The sequence below is a fragment of the Polistes fuscatus genome, unplaced genomic scaffold, assembly GCF_010416935.1.
Source record: "Polistes fuscatus isolate 324 unplaced genomic scaffold, CU_Pfus_HIC Scaffold13, whole genome shotgun sequence".
NCBI lineage: Eukaryota > Metazoa > Arthropoda > Insecta > Hymenoptera > Vespidae > Polistes > Polistes fuscatus.
Window position 1 is genome coordinate 2,475,558 of NW_025113031.1, and position 23,143 is coordinate 2,498,700.

The window sequence follows — 23,143 nt, forward strand, 5'->3', positions numbered from 1 at the left end:
TTTTTTTTCGTTGTGTCCTCGTCGTTAATGATTACACTCTAAATGCAGATCGGTCTTTTAAAAAAATTCTCGACTTTTCCTTCTACTCCTCCTCCTCCTCCTCCTATTCCACTCCTCTTCACCTCGGATTTAGTTCTCGGCCACATATTTTTTTTACCCTGAGAGTAGCGGAGGCAGCACAATAAAAACGAAAAAAGAAATAAAACAGAAGACCGCAGTATTTAAAGATTTTTTCTTTTTTCCTCCTTCCCCCGCACGACGCGTGCACACAAATGCATTTCGAGTCGCATATTATACGTTTTTTGTTTGTACGCGTAGTTTGAACGCGTAGGCATACCTGTTACTGAATTTAAAAAAAAAGAAAAAAAAGAAAAGTAAATTTAGAATAATTTATATTCATTTTACGAAATACTGTGTTACTACCGTTGCTATTGGAGGAATCATAATTTTTTTTTATAGAATTATATTTTATATTTTCTTTTTTTTTCTCTCGTTCTTCGTTTGAGCCGTTTACTTTTTTCATTTTGATTTTGTGTTTGTGTGTGTATGTATGTATTTATTATGTATATTTTGGTAAAGTCACATAGTAATACATTCGCTATTACGTTTACATCTCCCGTTCAGTAGTCAAGAGCGTGTGATGAAATCCCTTCGCAGATAGCGCGGAAGCCTTCATAATCCCTTTCTAAATGTTTACAACGTCTGTACCATCAAGAGATTAAGAGTTCTGCATAACATTTGCATACGAATCGCGTGCGCGCCAGGTAGAATCGTGTTTTAATACCAACGTGGAAGTGCACGCGTTTAAGTGCACAACACACATACACACTAATACGTATCTATATATATCTATATAATAAATACGTATAGCTCAATATAATACAAGTATATAATTTTCTAACGTTTATATATTATACATATATATATAAGTGGTAAATTCTATAAGAAAGTAGTATAGTATCCTTACCATGTCGCGACAAAAAGTGTGCTTAACTATAGTTATAGTAACTCTCTCACGACGTTGCTGCGAATTATGGCAACCCTGAAATGCTATCGCGTGACATACTCAAATCAATTTTAATTGGAGAAAGAGAGAGAGAGAGAGAGAGAGAGAATTACTGCTTGGTATTATGCTATATTTACTTCATATTTCTTGTTTTTTTTTTTTTATTCTTTTTGTGAACTCGTAGAAGGAAAAAAAGGAGAGAGAAAAATATTTTTCAAAAGAAAATTTCATCGCCCTAAATTTAGGAAGTATGTAATTATTTTTTGAAATCAAATATAATATATATCTTTTCTTTTCTTTTCTTTTCTTTTTTTTATACGTGAAATGTTGTCGCGTGTCGTACACTAATCGAATTTCAATTTTAAAAAAAGAAAGAGAGAGAGAGAGAATCTTATTAGTATTATGCTCTACTTGCTTCGTTTGATTTTTTTTTCTTTTTAATTTATACAATAGAAAAGAAAGAATATTGATTTTTTCGAACGATATGCAATCGGAAGAAAGACAACGTTTAAACGCGTGGAACAAAATTGTTCTCGAAACTTAAATATTGTTTATATTTGTAATACCTTCCTTTTGTAAAAACTTTATTACGATAGTGTATACTAAAGTTACATATATATATATTTATCATTACCTGAAGTATATATATATATATATATATATATATATATATATATATATATATCTTTTTTGGTTATAAAATTCAAGCGTTTCTCGAGACAAGAAGAGAAACGATATTTTCGCGAATATTACCAAGCTCTGTGATATTCGAAAAGTTTTTCAATCAAGAACTCTCCTCGGTAAGTTTTTACGTTGTCGGTTTGCTTTTCGCTTACTTATCCACTCTCTCTCTCTCTTCTCTCTCTCTCTCTCTCTCTCTCTCTTTCTCTTTTCCTTTTCTTTATTTCTCTTAAACTATTCTTTTCGAATCGATGAGAAAAAAAAATTGAGAAAAAGACATGCAGAAACACACACCAACAAACATACACACACATATATATACTATTAACGCACACACTCTACGCATACTCTAGATACTCGGAAAAACCTGTCTATCTCTCTCTCTCTCTCTTTCTTTCTTTCTTTCTCCTTTAAAACATAGTTCGACTCTAGTTAGGAATCATCCCTACCCCGTACCCCGAACGATGAAAGTTCAAAACAAGAACACTTGAAAGACTTTATCATGACATTAGTCGAAACCGAACCAAGACTCCCCTCTTCCTCCCCCTCCTCCCTCTCCTCCACCCCTTTTGCACGAGCTCGCCATTATTTTCACCCTACTTTTAAGATTTCTTACTTTTTTTTCTTGCTTGTTTTCTTTTTTTTCTTTCTTTCTTTTTTGGTATTATCGCAAAAATCGATCGTACATGGATAAGAAACAAAAAATTCCAAAGGAAAAAGAAGGAACGGGGTAGTATCAAAGGTGCGAAATATTTTATTCAACGACCCTCCCCCCCTCCTGCCGCTCTCAACCCCCACCCTAACAAAAGAATTGATCTTTCCGGCGATAATCCGAGTAAACCCTTCCATCTCTACCCAAATACTTTCCCTTTGCATCTTAAAAGAAAACAAAAAAGAAGAAAAAAAGAGAAAAGATCTCTGTATGGTAGTTGGATGGGAATTAGGATAAAACCATTAGTGTCTTCTTTTAGACGAAAGGTAAAATTGAATATTCGAATCGAACCTGTCCTAACGAAAGAATTGATCTTTTCACGATAAATGTAATGAAACAAAATCATTAAAAGAAGAACGGAAGAAAGAAAGAAAAAAAGGTGATACAAAATTATGCGTTGTAGGTGAAACGAAGATAAAACCATTAATATTTTCCTCGACGAGAATGAAGTAATAATTGCATTAAGGTCACGCGAGTAATCAAGTATATATCCATAATTGCATATATGTCCGAACTGCGACGTAAAAACTCTGATATTAAAAAAGAGAGAGAGAGAGAGAGTAAGAGAGAGAGAAAGATCTTTTTGCGTTAATATTAACTCTACGCATTAACGACAAATGATAATTTTTTTCTTCCCTAAAAAATGCCTTACGAAAAAGAAAAAAATAATCATTACGAAACTTATTTCTCTGTACTATTTGCAATTAAAAATTTACGCTTATTAATATATAAAGAAGAATATAAATATTTGAATTTAAATATTAAAAACACCATATTAGAAAATTTAGAAACAAACAAAAATTCAAGCAAAATTTGTCAACCTGAGTACTAATACTGGTTAGAAAATAATTAAATATACTGCAAAGGTTTAATACGTTGCACGATTGTGTTGAAGCCCACAGGCCAAACGACACAAAAAAAAAAGAAAGAAAGAAAGAGAGAGAGAGAGAGGGGGGGCCTTTCAGCATAATATAAGGGTAGTAGAATCTGGAAAATTGAAGGAGAAGGGCTCGACCCCCGTCAGTCCAGCAGCCTTTATCGACTTTATGCGCAAGAATGAATTCTTTATACGAAAATAATGACGGCTGTGTAACGAGCCTCATCTAAACCCCCCCTCCTTCTCCTCTGTCCCATTCCTCCTCTCCCTCTCTTTCCCTCTTTTTCTCTCTCTCTCTGTCACTTACTCACCCTCTTGCTCCCCTAACATTTCTGTGTTAACTCATTTGCATGAGAGAATGCTGCCACTTCGTTACAGCCCTTGACGTTTATTGCACTTGTTTTTGAACGTATCGAGTAGGTGTACACATACCTGCGAGTAGTAAGTTTTTTTTATTCTCTCGTATTTTTTTTTTTCTTTCGTTCGTTCGTTCGTTCATTCATTAATTAATTAATTCATTCATTCGTTTATATATTTATTCGTTAGTTCATTCATACATTCATTCATTCATTCATTCGTTTATTCATTTATTCGTTCATTCATAATTAAAAGTTGAATTGAACGTTGAATACGTGTTGAGGGTTAAATAAATTACTTTTCTGTTTTTTTTTTATTTTTTATTTTTTTTGTAAAAAGAAACTTCCCACGTTGCTTTTTTTCTTATTCTTATTAATTATTATTATTATATTTCGTTGAGAAAACGATAGTTAAGAAAGTAATCTCGCAAAGTTAAATCGAGTAATTGATTAATTAACTTGACGTAGTTATTATTATCATGGTATTTCGCGATAACATCCTTAACTCTTTAACGATCTTCGGTTTATCATATACGAAGCTAGTTAGACATGAATAATAATAATAATAATAATAATAATAATAATAATAATAATCACGTTGTCGAGAATTTAATTTGACGTTGGTATTAAAAGTGTATAATTTGATTTATTCGATGGATAAACAATTTTAAATTACTGGTAATCGTATAATTAGTAGTACGGTAGTAATGGACGATACAAATTTAATTAAAAGTATTCAACATGGGGGGGGGCAAAACTTGGAATTTTTATCCTGAGATTATTTTTTTTCTTTTTTTCTTTTTTCTTTTCTTTTTTCATAAATTTTACACAGTAATAAAGCACGTTTATAAAATTCTGTTAAACGATAGGAGAGAAATTCCAATACTCTCAACCGTTTTCAAGTTATCGAAGGAAGAATTTTAACAAACATTCTTTTATACCAACTTTATTTTTTCTTAATTTAAATTATATTTCTGTATATATTCTTGATTGTCTTTATTTTATTCGCTTTATTAATATCTTGAAATTCCTCGAATTACTTTCTCAATAATTAAAGTGTAAAAAAAAATATACCTTTTTCGTCTCCCATCTTTTTGAAATATCCGATCATAATTTCGTGAGAAATAATAATGAGAACAAACAAACAAACAAACAAACAAACACAGAAACAAACAAAAATAAAATTAAAGCTATTCATTAAAGCAAGTAACAATATAATTTATATAATATGCGTCATTTAATATGTGATTATTAATTTACACGGGTGTTATTTGAATTTATAATTATTAATTGTAAGTGTATTTGGTCATAAATCAGGGGATGGGAAAGAAAAACAATCAGAGAAAATGTGAAATTTTGGTTGTATATTACCAAAGGACATTGAGCTTGGCAGTCGTTTGGCAAACGTGACCGAACTTGGACACGAATATTAACGATCGTGGTTAACCGTGTAGATAGAGATACCAAATATAATGGTATAAGTATTATCATTGTATATACGTATATATATAAGTATATAAGTGAAATTAAATATTACCATTATTTTTTCTTCTTTTTCTCTTTTTTTCCTTTTCCCTCTTTTCTTTTTCGTTTCAATTAAACCATAAAAGAAATCGTTTGAAGTCGAAATAAAGTAATTTCATAGAAAACTTTGATAAGATTTTCAGATTATTATCTTATATATATGTGTGTGTGTGTGTGTGCGTGTGTGTGTTGTAGATCGTAAACGTAAAAGACAATTGGCCAAATGTATTCGTAGCTCGTTAACGGATAAACGAAATAGCGAGTTCTCTAATTAGTAGCACCTGTATACCCACCATCCTGGCAACCTTTTATCGTATTAAATTTGAAAAGAATCTAAGAATTATCTTTCATACGAGTAAAAGATTGATAATGTTTTTTTCTTTTTTTTTTTTTTTAAATATAATCCTTCTTTCCGACTAACTGGCAAATAAATAGCATTGGAACCTTTGGCTGATAAAATAAAAAATCCGAAGACCTGAGAAATAAGGAAACGTTAGATATGAAAATAAACAAAATAAGGAAACAAACAAAATAGAAAAATAAAAAGAAAAAGTTTATATGAAAACTCGACTCGATTTCTCGAGTGTAGCACGATTTACCTTTCTGCAACCAGAGAAATGCATTTTAACGTAATTAAGACGATCAACGTTGAAACCCTTAGAAATGTATTAAAAGTAAAAAAGAAAGAAAGAAAGAAAGGAAGAAAGAAAAAATAGAAAAAGAAATAGAAAGAGAGAGAGAAGGAAATAGTCCTTTGCTAGGTTCTCCACTATAATTACCTTGTTTGCATACGACTGCAGTCCGTTTGAGGTTTCATTGTCCCGAGGATGGTAAAAAAAAAAAAAAAAAATCCGAAAGGAAAAAGAAGGAGAAGAAAAGAGGGGATGGAAAGAGAAAGAGAAAAACCGTGAAGAGTCGTGAGTTCAAAGCGTAAAAAAAAAAAAGAAAGAAAAAAAAAACCAACCACCCAGAACCACCACCACCACCACCACCACCACCACCACTGCTGAGTCTCTCGTACTTTCGATTCTATCGATCGTTATCTCGAAGTAGACCTCGAATTTTTCGGAATCTGCTAACGTTTGTTGACCGGCCGGGTGGGTCATGGGTGGTGGGGGTGGAAATCTAGGGGGGATGAAAAAGGATTGGCTTTTATACACGTACGAAGAAAAAAAAGAATAAAAAAAGGGACAACCAAAGTAAGGAATATCGATCAACGGAGTTTCAGCGAACAATTTTCTTGCTACTCGATTTAGGAATTGGTAAAGAAAAGAAATTTTCTAACGAAATAATAATAATAAAATAATAATATAGAAAAGAAAAATCTGAGAAAAAGGGCTGTCGAAACTGCGATTAATGTTTTTTCGTGAAATATATATACAAAAAAAAGAAAAAGTACAAAAAATAGATAAAAAAGAAAACCCTAGATCGTCTTCTTTTACTTATGGTAACTAATGCGAATGATAATTCGTTCTATACACAGAGATATGAAAGAAGGGGGGGGGAGGGGCCGGGAAAGGGAATAAACGAGCTGTCATTATCACTTTTTGCAAACAACTTCCGTACATTTGTCGTTGTCGTTGTCACATCGTCGTCGTTTTCATATTTAACGATGTTACGCGAAAACGAATATTCCTGTGAATAGTAATCTTCCCTATTTCTTCTTATCTTTCACTATATACTAGTTTTTCTTTTCTTTTCTTCATTTTTGTATTGTTGTTTTTTTTCTTTTTCTTTCTTTTGTGTGTGTGACAATCTTTCTATCAACGAAAGGAAACGTCTATTTTATATATTTTATCAAATTTCAATTTACACATCGAAATGCGACCTATTCTCTCTACTCTTTTTTTTTTTTATCTTCTTCTTCTTCTTCTTCTTCTTTTTGCTATTCTTTTTCTTTCCACGTTATAAGGATATTTCTTACGTGATAAAAAATATCGTAAAAACTGGGCTTTTGAAAACCCAGTTGAAACCGTAAACATAATAAATCGATTCGATGAAAAGGGAATATCGAATAAAAGAGAGAAAAAAAAGTAAGAGAAAGCAAAAAGAGAAAGAGAAAGAGAGAGAGAAAAAGAAAAAGTCATTTGAAATCTGTACGAATAAAAAGCGTAGACTCATTTCGTAACAGATATTAATGACAATATTAATGAGATTATTATTCGAGAGAAGGGTTACGAACTAACTAACGTCATTATTTCTCGTGGTATAATAATGCAATCAAAATTGTTATTCTATGATAATACTGATATTAGTAATGATTTTCTTTCCTTTTTTTTTTTCCTTTTCTCTTTTCTTTCTTTTTTTGTATTATTCTCCTTTTTACACCATGTGTTCTTACACTTTCTCATCCAACCCTCTCAATTCTCTCTCTCTCTCTCTCTCTCACACTCTCACTCCGTTTCTCTGAACTATAAAGTACGACAATATTCCGACAAAGCATTAACGTGATCTGTGTAAGCAACGTGAGGGCCCTGACTACCAGTGTGCTACACCATGCACTTCCATGCTTCTACCACTGACACATAAATAATGCAAAACGCTCCTAAAACCAAGCCGTTCACGTAGAACCAATACGTTCCTTCGAACGGAAACTCTCTTACATACTCATACATATACACACACATATACACACACATATATATACAGAAGACCTTTACACGGTATACCTTATACTACGTTTTAACACAAATGCAAGACAATTTCGAAGGAGCTTCTCTTCCTCACCGTTTTCCTAAACTCCTCTCTCTTGTTTCCTTCTGTTTCGGGTACTACATACCTTCGAAGGTACCTTTCGATTTGGTTTCCCACAATTCGAGAGACTACCATGATCTCGATCTCGAGACGATTTATCGCGTGTAAAAACTCACCGCATCTTGTTCGTTTACTCTTGCCAACATCATTCTACTATTCTACATACAAACAATACCTGTTTATCTATAACATTCTATTTTACCTAGAAATAATATAATGTCTTCTTCTTATTATTATTATTCTTCTTTCTTTTTCTTCTTTTATATTTCTAAAGAGTTCTAGTTCGCGGTTTTCTGAAGGATTTGTTAAGGAAAGGGTATGAGAGAGGAAAAAATATAATAAAAAAGAAAATAAAAAACAAAGTAAAGGGTTTTAAAAGTTTGTTTTCTCTCTCTCTCTTTCTCTCTTTGAAGGGCAGAAAAAATCTTTAGAAAAGTTCCACACCAGATTTATCCCTTTTTTTTTTTCCTTTTTTCTTTCCCCTCGTCCTTCTTTACTTTTTACCTTTTTTTCGTGATTTACTCGAAGAAAAGGGGCCAGGGATTTAGAATACCTACATCGTCAACGTCACCTAAGAGTAATAAACTCCACCTTTCTATTCGGTGCAACATAGACTGGAGACCAATAGTGCAATCGTATTCCGTTACTCTCACGGGTATTCAATCGACCTAAGTCGATAACTGTAATCCGATTTGGCGCATTTCGATTGCCCGTAATGCATACTTTATATTCGTTTTCTTTCTCTCTCTCTCTCTCTTTCTCTTATGTGGATTAACATTATAACCGAAGAGAGAGAAAGAGAAAGAAATAAACGAGTGATGTGAAACGCATCGTAGAAAATTCACACGGAATTTGGTCTCCTTTACTTTGTGTTTTTGCTAGAAAAGTTCGAACAATTACCAAACGATTTTCAAATCTACCTCTCTTTTTCTGAAAAAGAGAGAGAGAGAGAGAGAATTGAAAATCGTTCGACGGAGGATTAGTTTAAACAGTGTCAACTGTGTTGGCAAATGTAAAAAAAATGGGCTGATAATTCTTGAAAAAAAATGCAATTTCAATTACCAGAGACAATGAAGAAATTGAACAAAAATCTCTCTCTCTCTCTCTCTTTCTTTCTTTTTCTTTCATTCTAATTAGAAACGTAAGTGGAATCGAAAGGTAAACGTCAAGTGTGCCTTCATTAAAAGCTACTGACATCAAGAAAGAAAGAAATAAAGAAAGAATGAATGAATGAAAGAAAGAAAATAAATAGATGAGTCGAAGTTTCTTTATCAAGCGAATTTGATGAAAACGAAATTACGAAAAGAGAGAGAGAAGTATCAAATGTTGAGCACGAAACATCTGGGAAAATGCGAACTCGATTGGATAACTCGAGAGAGAAACGTTCCGGCTTTCAAGTTTTTCTAATAACAGTCGAAGAAATACGAGAGAAATCTTAGAAGTTAATGATTTATGCTTTACTTTGACTCTACCTTTTCTCTTTTCTCTATCCTTATCCCCAATCCCTTTATTTTCCTTCCCATCCTAGCGATCTCTCTCTCTTTCTTTTCATTTCGACGCTTAAATTTATCGCGAATAAGAAGAAATTCTATACCATTGGAATGAAATAAGAAAAGAAAAGAAAAGAAAAGATAAGAAAATGGTTAGCAAGACCAGAAGATGATCGAGATCTGTTTAAAATTTGCTTATACGTTGGATTTTACATTGGATAGTTTGACGAATGGTTCGATAAAATAATCAGACGGTTAGGTCAAAAATCTGTGTCTACGTGTACGTGTTGTGTGTGTGTGGTGTATTGATAGGGCATTTAAATGCTTGAAATGTGATATATGAAGTAGTTGGCACGCGATAACTCGCGTTACGTAAGATATGATAGAAATGAAAAGAGATAGAAAGAGTGAACACAGGAGGAGTATGGGGTAAGGGGAGCAGGGGAAGGGGTTAAGGAAGGAAAAAGAAGGAAACTATATGGTATATCCTGGGGGAAAGGATAATCTAAGTTCGTGAAGGGTCCGTGATTGTGCCATCTATTATTACTCGCACGAAGACCCGGTTATTTTATTATTGATGACTTTAGTCGTGGAAGAGAGAGAGAGAGAGAGAGAGAGAGAGAGAGAGAGAGAGGAAGCAAGTGCCGCAAGTTCATCATACCTACCACGAAAGACATTTTCAAGGAAAGTGCTAGCTAGGGGTGCACGAAAGGGGAAAGGAAGAAGAAGGAGGCGACGGGACTATGAAATATGAACTATCTTCGAGGAGACGAGACGAAACCAGAAGGGAAGAGAAAAAAGAAAAGATACGAAGAACTAGACTAGATTCGATGCATTCCAAGATTGCACACAAAGGATTGATCCTGATCACGAAAACTGTCTTTTCTCTATTTTATTTCTTTTTCTTTCCAACCCCCGCCCCCACCCCGCCCCCGTCCCGCCTAACGCGACCCCATCCACTTCTGACAAAAGAAATATCTTTCTTTCTTTGCAATTTTACATTTGAAAATAAGAAAATAGATACGATTTAATGAACATTCAAACGAATTTCAATTACGATATACATTTCATCGTCCTTTTTTTTTGCGTACGATATAGTTATCTCTAAATGTAATACAATATAAGAAAAAAAGTAAGAGAGTGAGAAAGAGAGGAACGATTCTAACAAAATAGATTTTCGTCGAAACGGTAAAATGTCATTTTGGTTTCGTAAAAAATTAACACTTATTGAATATCGCTAAATACACAGATATCCGCATACGTGGTACATCCATACGCATATGTGAAATTGAAAAATAAAAATCAAACCACTCGCAATAGGTATTCGCGTATAATAAAAGTTATGGATTCGATGATTTTTTCTTTTTTTTTTATATGCGCATGTACCGTGTGCGTCTGTAAACAACGAATCCAATCGCGCGTTCATTTGATCTTTTTTATTTTCCTTCCGTTTCATCTGTCATATTTTTTTTGCTTTTTGTTTTTCTTAATAATTTAAATCGAATCATTCAACGGGCAATTAATTAAAACGATCGATCGAAGGAAAAGAGATTATAAAAAAAAAAAGAAAATTCGTATGATCTCGCATTAATTGGTAGATAAATAAATAAATAAATAAATAAATAAATAAATAAATAAATGAATGAATGAATGAATGAATGAATACTTAATTTCACATCGATTGGAAACGATGAAAGTGTAAAAGGGAGAACAAGTGTAACTCTCTCTTTCTATCTCTCTCTCTCTTACACTATTTCTCATTGTTGAAAAGGGAACGGATGTTGGGCAAGTAGAAAATAACAATTTAACGCGTAGAACAGCAGCTGTTGACTGTCGTAAGAGTTTTCTCTCCCAAAAAGCACAAGCAACAGCGTAGGTATTATATTTGCTAAGCAAATGGCCAATCATACATACTCAAGAAGGGTCGCGTCTGCATCTCATGCATTATATACCAGCTATTCGCGTCATATGCTCTTGCAGTCGAGCCCTACAACCTTTCTCCTTTCCCTTCCCTCTTCCCCCAACTCTTCCAGTTTACACCACCCCCTTTTGCTTCGAGCCCGTTATCATCCCTCCCCCCCACGTCGACTCACAACCCCTCGTTTTTCGTTCTACTTCTTATTCGATAGAATAGTGTAGTACCGAGATATCTTTCTTCCTTTTCTATATTTTCCAAATAGAAATAGGAAAACCCTTCCATCCCTTTTTCGTATTCCTCTGCATGTGTCCGTTCTAACGTATGTGTATGTATGTGTGTGTGTGAGTGTGTGTGTAGATGTACGTTTGTATATTCAACGGTGAACGTCTCTTATAATATTCTATTTCCCGTATCCTTCCGGAAATGGCTTAGGATCCGGTCACGTTCCGGATAAACCGCAGATCCGTTCAATCGAAGACGTCCGAACGAAGAGGACAACGTGCCTTATTGAACCGAACGTTTCTCGATTATCGACTCCTTTTGAATCCAATGCGGATATATAATATATTTCCTAGTCGATGAATGTCTGATTTTCGGATCATTCCCTCATGTGATTTTCAATAGGAATATATATATTCATATGTGTCAAGTATATAAATTACGTTCCTTTTTTTCTTTTTTTTTTTCGTTTTTTTTTTTAATATTATATATATATATAATATAATAATTTTTTTTAATATTTAAATTTAATAAAATAAATTTAATATTTAAAATTTCGTTTTTTTTCTTAACACTTTTATATTTATTTGTGGTCAGTATATCTTTTTTTTAAACATTTCTATATATATATATATGTGTGTCAAGTATAAAAATCACGTTCCTTTTTTGTTTTGTTTTTTGGGGGAAATTTATTTTGATAGTTATTATTATTCTTAACAAAATTTTTCTAACACTTATACAGATATTTATTCGCGCTAGTGTAATCGTCTATTTATTACACATACATACATACTATTACTACTACTACTAGTACATACAACGTACGATGTTTAATCGCGTTAACAACATTATTTAACAATTATTTAACATTAAATTGAACCAAGGAATGATTTTCCTTCCACCATGAATCCCATAATAAACAGTTGATTTTTTCTTATATATTTTTTTTTCTTTTTTTCAAAGAATTTCTAGTAGTACGCGGCGATTAGAATGCATTCCTTGATTAATAGTTTTGAATTACTTATGTTACCTACTTAACTCTTACGCTTTAGTTGAAATTTTCTCATTGAATATTTAACGTGAATGAATGAATTATTATCTCGAGAAATACTCGTTTAAACCGAGATACCATTAAAATATTCATTTCATTTTTTAATTTTTTTTTTTATTATTCATCCCCCATCTCTCATTCGTAGATTATTTAACTAATGATTTTCTTTTTTTTTCTTTCGTAAATATCTATTTTAGAAAATATTTCGAAGAATTTGATAGGAGATAGACAAAATAGTTTTCTTTTATATTCCTTAGATGCTTTTTCTTTTTCTCTTCTTCTTCTTCTTTTTCTTCTTCCTAGACACCGTAAATAATGTATTGTTGGTGGATATCTTTTGTTCATGAAGCTACTGTATTCATCGAGAATAGACGAGATGTCTTATGAATCGTGCAAAGGTTAACAAGAAAGTTCTCTCAAATATTCTTGAATAAACGTTTTAAAGATTTTAAACTCGTTCAATCTTTCCTCTCCAACTATAACAAATATTTTTCTCGTCTTCTTTTCTATATTACCTACATTTTTTTTTATTTAAATAATAAAATGATATTTTTTCTTTGTTCATTCCTTTTTTTTTTTTTTAATTGAAAACTCGTATTTAAAAAATAAAAATGCAACGACAACAACAACAACAAAGTAATAATATTTCATCGGGGAGATTATTCAATTTGTATCAAATAAATTTTGTGTCTTTGAATTTAGCTTAGCTAGAAAATTTATTATATTCCGAGTAACAAGGGAACCGATTTAATTAGTATATCCCTTTTCAGTCCTGGTTATGACAATGAATTTGAAAACCGAGCGTAGGAAGGATACAATACACCTAAGAACGAATAAGCGGGAATATTCGGTCACTATTTCATACTGAATTTTCCCCGTATTATCGCGCTTTCCTATTGTGTAATCTAATATTTGTTCTATTCGTAAATTCCCTTTAAAAACACTTTACCGTCCTTTTGATTTACTATCCTTCACGAATTAAAGGGAAGAATTTAAATGAAACAATAACAACAATTTTCGCCAAAGCTCACGAGAATATTATTGCAATTCTCTTGTGTTCCAGAAAATTAGCCTTTCGTTCCTCGAAATGCGTAGGAAAATAATGAAAAATATTGTGGAGGAAAAAATTGAAAAAAAAAAAGAAAAAAAATAATTAAAAATATTCTAATATACGCGAGAATTTTCAATTTAAAATAAGAGCCGTCAAATAAATTCCTAACGAAAAAAATATACAAATTTTTATTTGTCGAAAGAAAAATAAATAAGAAACTGATTAATATTTTTCATGTTTTCATGTTTACGTCGTAATATTTTATCGTTAAATAATTTGTAAACTTTCTACGAGACAATATTAACGATTGTTAGTTACTCGCACGAAACAAAAGTTCTCATTTGCGAGAGAAAAAAATGTTTCATAAGTATGATCAACAATCAGTATACCAGAGTTAGTATATACATACATACGGTATCATGTTATTCGATTAAAAAGCAATAAAACTCAATTACAACTTCATCAAGCGGAGATTATGTTTGAAGTGTGAGAGTGAGATAGATAGATAGTTAGATAGATAGTTAGATAGATAGATAGGAATTGGGCTTATCGGCACTCGTTTAACATTCCCCTTTCGTAATCCACTTAACGAAGTCACGCTATCCACAAATAAAATCACACCACTCTTCTACACCGAATTTACGTTCCATTGATAATCGTCTACGTATACGCATGTGTCTGTGTGTGTGTGTGTGTTGTTGTCTATCGTGAAGAACAGAAACGAAGGTCAATTGATTCGAACCACTTAGAATATTTTTTGAATTATCGAAGAAAAGAAAAAAAAACAATTTTCAACAGGGACAAAAATTCAAACACAAGTGTGTTTGAATTTAAAAATAAAATTTACTTTTGATTGTTATTTTTTTTTTTTTTTTTTATTATAGAAAGGAAATACTTTGAGAAAAATAAAAGAATAGAAAATAATCTTCGTTGGTTGTACGCGTAGATCGTTTATTATGCAAAAAGTTCTTGATTACTTAAACATCTGCAAAACTAGAAACGACAGCTGTGGTAGTAGGTTCTTTTGAATTTAATGAATGCTATCTTCTCTATCTTTCCTTCTCTCTCTCTCTCTCTTTCTATCTTTTATTTTTATTCTATCTCGTACTGCTCTATATAAAACGAGAGACTTAGTATCTTTTCTGCTGACCACATAAAACCTTTTAGTACCTTTAATAAATTACGTATCGAATTTCTTTTACTGATACCGATGTTTGATGTATATCCAGTTTATATAAAAAAAAAAGAAAAAAAAAGAAAATAAATAAAACGAGAAGGGAAGGATACAAGCAGCAGATCCTTGAAATCCTTTGACGTTAAGATTATATCAACAAGATATAGATGATAAGATACTCCATTGAGAAAACCAAATACCCTAATTGATATTCATCGAGTCAACCGGGAAATCGAGTACTATCGTTTATTTCATTCTCCGATGCGCACTCGATCAATTATCGATACTCGATTTATTTATTATATAAATAAATCCCAATTAAACGAGACGGTAAACTTACCAATATATTTCACAATTAAATACTTACAGGGATAAATTAAATATCTCTCTCTCTCTCTCTCTTTCTCTTGATAATCTCAATGAAATTTCTCGATAGGAAAAAAAAAAATAAAAAATAAAAAGAAAATTGTTGCGACAAGTTCGTTGAATTATTTTATTAATAAAAATCTATCTCTTTCCTTTGATAATCAGGATGTTTCGTCGCGTTAAATTCCCTAATCCAATTTTCGAAAGTTGAAAATGATTAATTCGTTGTGAACGGATTCAACTATGAAGTTCCACGTTCTTCGTAGATTATCGCATTTGATTCTATCAATTTCAAATTTACTTTAGATACCGAGAGATGAAAATTCCATTTCATTTTAAATAACAAAGATTGCATTACCATGAATAATATTTTACCAAAGATTCTAAGGATTGTAAACGATTTAGATAAATCTGCCAAATTTACATTCAACCATTCCCCTTTCTTTTTTTTTTGTTTTTTCTTTTCTTTTTTTTTCTGAAACAATTAATATATTATTATAAAGCAAAGAATGAGAATAATCAGGATTAAAATTTCATTGAAATATCCTGAAATAAAAAATATATATTATTTCAATATTTAAATCTCAAACATACGAGCCAAGTGTTGAATTTCAAACATTTTGTCAAAATATCATTGGAATAAGACCATTATCCGTTCGTTAATTATTTTTCCATAAATGTAATATATAAAATAATAGGAAAATGAAAAAAAAAAGAAAAAAAAAAAAAAAAAGAAATGGTAAAATGAAAAGGGCTTGAGGTTAAAAGGTAAGGCTTACGACAAAGGAAACAAAAACCCCCATCATCCACGTTATCTTACTTTCTGCTAATTTATACTCTGAATATTCCAAAGCTTGCTTCCTTGCTTGCTTGCTTGCTTGCTTGCTTGCTAACCTTCTTTCATTTTATCCTCGCAAAGTAGTTAAGCTACTTCGAAAGAAATGTTTATTCGTTTTCCACCTAAAAAGTTACGAATTTATAAATCATTCTTCGAACAAAAAATTATATACGATAATATTATATTATATTTTTTTTTTATAACGTACGATAATTAATATAATATTACGATAAAATAATATCACAAGGAGAAAAATAATTAGCCGAACAAATTTCACGATCTATCGATTGGCAAACGGAGACAGACTACCGCTCGTTTATCCTTCCATTTTAATTCTTTTCTTTTCCCTATTCTTTTTTTTTTTTTTTTAAACTCTTATCGAACCTCCAGGGAAAAGGAAACCCACCACGGAGGTGGGGGGGAAGAGGAGGAAAATGCGATTGCATATAATCGCGGGAACTTAATTTATTCCAAAGAGACGCGGTGACGGTGGAATCTCGGTCGAACGACTGGGAAAAGGATAAGGGGGGACAGAAGGGAAAAAATAAAACAAAAAACTAGAGAGAGAGAGAGAGAGAGAAAAGGGAAGGACAGAGAGGGGAGGGGGCAGGTGGTGGTGGTGGTGGTGGAAAAAAATAAAAGAAATAGATAGAGAAAACGTTATTAAATTTCCAACGTTGAGTTGCGAGCCAACGTTTGTGGTTGGTTAAAACACCAGAGAGTCATTCGACTAGCACTGCTTACCTACCATCTCTCCCAGTTCCCCCCCCTCCCCACATTGTCCCTCTACTCTTCTCTCAAAACAATTAAACGAGACGCGAAATTGTTTCCCAAACGAAATCCCTCCCACCCTTTTGCCCCCTCTCCGTCCACATTTTCTTCTCTTTCCTACCCTTCGTACTCGGCTTGATTTCTCAACCGGCAAAAAAAAAAAAAACCCCCGAGCTCCCTTCTTAACGATCAGCAGCTTCGTGCTTTTTTTTTTCTTTTTCTCTCTTTTATTTTTTATTTATTATTTTTTGCTCTTCTCTCTCTCTCTCTCTTTCGTATTTTTAGCCTCTCTTTTCTTAAAATAAATTCTTAAGGTTAGATTAGGGATTAAAAAGCATCGCTTCGTGTTCGATGTTTACTCGTGTATACGTGTTTATGTGTGTTTATGTGAATATGTAGGTGTGTGTGTGTGTGTATTTTCGAGTTCGATAGGGAACAGGTAAATTCTCAGAAAAAGTAAGGAAGTGGTTCTTTCTCTAGTAGTAGTAGTTCGGGCTTGGAAAAAGGTTCTATTTGAAAATTTAATAAACGATACTTCGGCAGTCGGAGGAGAGAATTCTTTTAGTCACATAAATCGTACCGTTTATCGCGATTTAAGAATTTAGAACACGCGTTAGAGGGCAAACCCGAAATATCGTAAGTACCAACCAATGCAACCTACATGTGTACTTTATTCCCTTCCCTTCCCTTCCCTTCCCTTCTTTCTACATCTAGTCATGAACTAGTTTTTCTCTGTTAAATGTATTTTCACGTAAAAAAAAGAAAAAAAGAAGAAAAATAAAATGCAAGCTTATCGAAATTTTTGGATTATTCGTAATGAGGTAAAGAAAAGATATTTTTTTTTGAAGAAGAAGAAGAAGAAGAAAAAAATTTCTCTGATAATAATCGAACCTTAAGTCTCGATTAATTGTAAAAAAAGAAAATTGTTTGATAAAGGATTATTGGAAACAAATAATTATTATTATTATTATTATTATTATAATGAACGAAAGAGATGGAAGAAAATTTAATTGACGATACTGTTCTTCATTCCCCGATCGATTTATCCGATTTTTCATTATCAACATTCGCGTGTATTGGTTAATACGACTTTTTTTTTATGATTTTAATGATCGCTCGATGTTAAACGTAAGACGAGGAAAAAGAAACCTGATAAGATGATTCCTTGACAATTAATTATATGCATAAACTATGACTCGCATTAAACTTGATTAAAACTTGCAAACGATATCACTATATCGTTTCTTATAATACGAAGAAAATAAATGTTCAAATGTATGCACGCTTGATATTAGAGAAAAAATATAATATATATATATATATATATATATACATAGTAAAATATCATGCATTACGAATATAACGAAATTTGATGATATTTTAGCAAAGTTTGCGAACAAGTCGAGTTAACGAGTCGTTTCTTTATTTATTTATATACTCTCACAATGCTCTGAGTGGGGTTCCTTTATGTTACGTAAGAAAGTTTAAGAAATAACTAAAAGAAAATAAAAGCAAGGAAGGATAGGAGTTGCTTTGAAAAATGTAAATCTTTTCTGTCTTACCTTGGAAAATAGCAAGAGCAAGATTCGCAATACTTATTCTACTAACGTCGTATACTATAATATACCTTGAAATACATATAAGATAAAACACAGGTAGATAGGTTGCTAGATAGCTAGGTAAAAGTAGTAGAGTGCTCGTTTAAATAATCATGAAAACTATGAAGTACTGACTATAAAATGCAACCAACCGAGCAATATGTAATGTTTAAATAGTTTATGTTGCGTGAAGAATTCGATGGGGAACTAAAGTGAGTCGTTCGTTCTTTCCTAATACGTTACCGTTTATATTTGACCTAATTTCCATTCGCTTTAGGTATAATATCAACTAGTAGACCTGTCGTTTCCATAATTAACAAACCTGCCAGCATTCGATTAAACCTTCCCTTCCTTTCGCACCATCTGTTATTTCAATATGCTAATTACAGATAAAAAGTGGCACATAAGTCGTGCCACAAATATCACGTTGCATAAATTATCAATCTTGTTTTTTTAATTTATACTACGTTCGATTCGATTTCTTTCTTTTTCTTTTTCTTTTTTTTTCTTGTAAAATCCTAGACAACATTTTTCGATGGAAAAGTTTTATATTATATATCAGAAACAAAAAAAAACAATAAAAAAAAGGAAAAGAAAAGGTAATCACATTGATAATAATACGTCGTTTTCACTGCTCCATTTTCTCCTTTACTTTTTACCCTTCTATTTGCCTTTCTTTTCTTTCTTCTCCTCCACTTCTTCTTCTTCTTCTTCTTCTTTTTCTTCTGGTAGACGTTGCATTGAATAACGTACAATTAAAGTTTTAATCGAAAATGTCGAGGGTTGGTGAAGGTGAGAGAGAAGAGAAGAGAAGAGAAGAGAAGAGAAGTGTCAAGGTAAAATGGCGACTACTAGTTTCGTGCTAGACGATGGCGTAAGATCAAACTGATATTGCTGCTAATGTTGTCGGGAGAGATGTTGGGGGATGATGTTGTAAGGTTGTAACCAATACTAACTTTCTCCCTCTCTCTCTCTCTCTCTTTTTCTTTCACTCCCCCCCTACTGTTCACCCTTCACTGTTTCTCCTGTTACTGAAAGTTTGAAAGTTACATGACTCGAAGGCATGGTTTGAACATTTACACAGAAAGAACAAAACACAACGATCCTTCTACCTTCTTACTTGATTCTCAATCATTTGTAAGGACAGATACGTTTATGTGTTTGTATCGTGTATCAAACTTATATACATTTTCTTCTCTCAACTATTGTAAAATACGCGAACACATTTCCAAGTTTTGAGACGACCGATATTTGAACTCTGCCACCACCGTACGCGTACGTGTATTTTCTTCTCTCGTTTGGCCTCGTTTTCTCGAGTGTTTAACGAAGGATCCTCCTCCTCTTCTTTGGACGAGTGTGCACTCTTCATTCTCTACTTTAACTTAACTTAATATTTCCCTACGAATCTTTTTCAAAATCGTTTATTTTTCTTTTTTTTTTCTTTTTTAATCTACGACATTGACAAATACAATTAAATCGTAATTTTTCGATTCAGATTTTATATTTCAATTAACTCCGTTTAACGTAACAAACAAATTCGACTCGAGATTTAATTGCATTTATTGTTTATTACTCCGGTAAATATTTTTTTTAATACTACGCTTCAATATATTATTTATCACCTTCTGTGTACCTAGGAAAACGAAAAAAAAAAGCAGAAAGAGAAAACAAAATAAAATAAAACAAGAGATTTAATTAATTCATTTTTAGTTGTTCTTTTTGTCGTTGTTGTTGTTGTTGTTGTTGTTGTTGTTGTTGTGGTGGTGTTGTATTAAACAGTGACAGACGAAACACATATACACCAAATCCTGTAGAATCGAATCACAATTGGCATTTGTGTTTGCATACTGCAGCTTGTAAAGCCGTCACCGTTAAATACACTAGGGGGGAGGGGGGTAGGGTTTGATTTTGTGAACCTGAAGCTGACTGAGTTAACGTGTAACGACCAGTATCGGCTATTTCTCTCTGTATCAACGCATTCAAATGTTGTAACATAGAACTAGTTTGAAGTACCGATTCACGCAATTGATCCTGAAATCTATTCGAAAGATAAGCAATCGTTCTTTTTTAAAAATCATGTGAATAGCGTTATCTAATCAATTGGAATCAGTTAAAGGAACAAGATGATATTCGTTGAAATTATTTATTTTTTTTCTTATTTTTATTATCTAAAAGATTCGTTAAACGATAATAATTATCCATTAATAATTATTTGGAGGAATGTTTAGGGATAGATATTCGGATAACACTTTGTTTCGCGTTCGAAACTCATGAAAATCAGATAGCCAAACCGATATTCGATTCATACGTTTGAAATATAAATGAATCGATTACAACATGTCAAACAACGCTAGGATATCTTTCAATATCTCAATACTTCACTCTACCTATCTCTCTCTCTCTCTCTCTTTCTATTTCTGTGGTCTATTCGTGTACACAACGCCAATCTATTATCGTTTCCATTGTAATGTGCACGAAACGTATGAATTTTTTAAACAGAATCCAACACTCTGTCTCGTACTATATTTCCCAAAGCTGTGACGAAAGTATTGATGTGAATAGAACGAGACAATCAAAAAGTCGGAATGAAAAAGAGAGAGAGAGAGAGAGAAAGAGTCGTGTAACAACGCAGGTACGTAACGCTCAACGACCCTACGATTTTAATTAGAATCGGTTGGACGTGTTCGAGCGTATGCATTAATTGATCCAATTTGTATGGTAAAATACTTCTCCGATTTTCAATATATCGTTGGTTACTACGAAATCTTTAAAAAAAAAAAAGGAGAGGAGAGAGAGAGAGGAAGAAAATAAAAGGTGTCTGCAACATTTTCATCCCCCTTCTCTCTCTCTTTCTCTCTCATTTCGATCAAACCTGTTTTCCGCCAATTTAGAAATTATTTCATTTACGTTTCTCGTTCGAGCGTGTGTTTTTCATCAAACGTGTCGTCTCTTTACTCCGTACGCGTAGACATTTCCCTATATTTAACACGTGATTTTCTATCCGTGCAAATTGTTCCGTATGTATAAATGTGTGTGTGTGTAAGTGTAAGTGTGTGATGTATACAGGTACGTATAACATCTACGTAGCTATTTGTAATAACTTCGTATGCACGAAAAGTCACGATAACGAGATACATTTTCGGCGGCTTGGGAAGATTTAACTAGCAAAACATCGACGTATTTAAATAATTGGCATACGCTCGGACGATACTTGGTTTTCGGAAAATAATGCGAATCCTCGTTTACATATATATATAATGTATATGTGTAGGTGTATAAATTCTTGTTAACTCTCCGTTATTAAAATACACGCGATTAATATGAACGCGTATATATACGTAAATTTGATTACAATGAAATTCTTCGTAAGTTAATAATTTTGCTTATAAAAAGAAAAATATTATTGATAGTTATTAAATGACATTAGACAATTTATCAAATTTACCGATAAAACTTAATCAATCGTAATTTGTCAATATTACCAATGGACAATATTGTTACTTATTTCCTTTATTATTTATACAGTTTCGATTAATAACTAACGATAGATAGATCTATAGATAGATAGATAGATAGATCGATAGATAGATGGATTGAATAGAGGGAAAATCGTAATACGTTGGAGTAAGTGAGAGGTGAAATGAAAGCTAGGTATTACTACCTCGGTTATCGGCAAAACTATGCGTTAATTTATTGCGAATTATACCAAAGCCGCTGACGTTATCCATACGTTCAAAACTAGCCTCACAAAGAGTGAGAGAGAGAGAGAGAGAGAGAAATCGTATTTCCTCTGGTGATGGAAGTTATCTCTGATGGTTCGGATAATAATCCAGGAAAAGAAGAAAACTAACCGCGTGATGACGTATTTGCTGTCCTTTAATAATGATTATTAAATCAGATATGTTATTCTCCTATGTTATCTACAAATTTTCGGACATTATCCGCAACGAGTTAATCGTAGACGCGTTACCATTAATCGTCTATGTGCTGAAACCGCGTACATTACTTTTCAAAATGCATCGAATTATTACCGCAAAACCGTTTGTTCGATACAGATGCATACATACATGTATTACATAATATATAACTGTAAATGTATTTTGTTTTTGGTTTTGGTATTTGAGAAAATATTAAAATTCGATTACGATATTACTAATTTGTCAAATGTTGAAGTATCAAGTATACGTTTATCGAATTATACGAAAAATTCATTAAAAAATAATTACGATCATTTTCATTCGGATAAATTATATTATATATATTTGATATTATTGTAATTTGTCATAATTCTCTCTTCATTAATATTATATTATTACATATTATTAATATTCCGCGCAACAAAAAGTAAACAATCAAGATCGATCGAGTTAACGTTCGAAAAGATTCGTTAAAATATATAATTATTTATTAAATAATTTTCATCTATCCGAATAATAAAGCAAAGAAAGAAAGAAAGAAAAAGAAAAAAAAAGGAAAGAAATTATCTTAAATACATTTCGTTGCGGTTATATAAATATTATACATTTTGAAAATGTTGAAGGTATACCAAAAACGTATCGTAGGAAAGTAGCTTAAAATAAATACGATAACGAGTTATTTCCCGTATATTTCTTTCTCATTCCTCTCTCCGTTTCACTTCCACTGACGAGAAAAGAGGATTTTAGATGGCAGAACGACGAATAAATAATGAATGCATCATAACGAGCACGTAGTTCAGACTCGAGAGAGTACTAGTCCGTCCTCGTAGGAGAAACTAA

General features: G+C 32.3%; 1 protein-coding gene across 2 annotated transcripts in view; it reads left to right on the forward strand.

Moving 5' to 3' along the window:
* LOC122513824 (suppressor of lurcher protein 1) overlaps window positions 1–23,143 on the forward strand; it is a 335,671-nt gene that overhangs the window by 238,328 nt on the left and 74,200 nt on the right. The gene's annotated exons all lie outside the window — the stretch shown is intronic.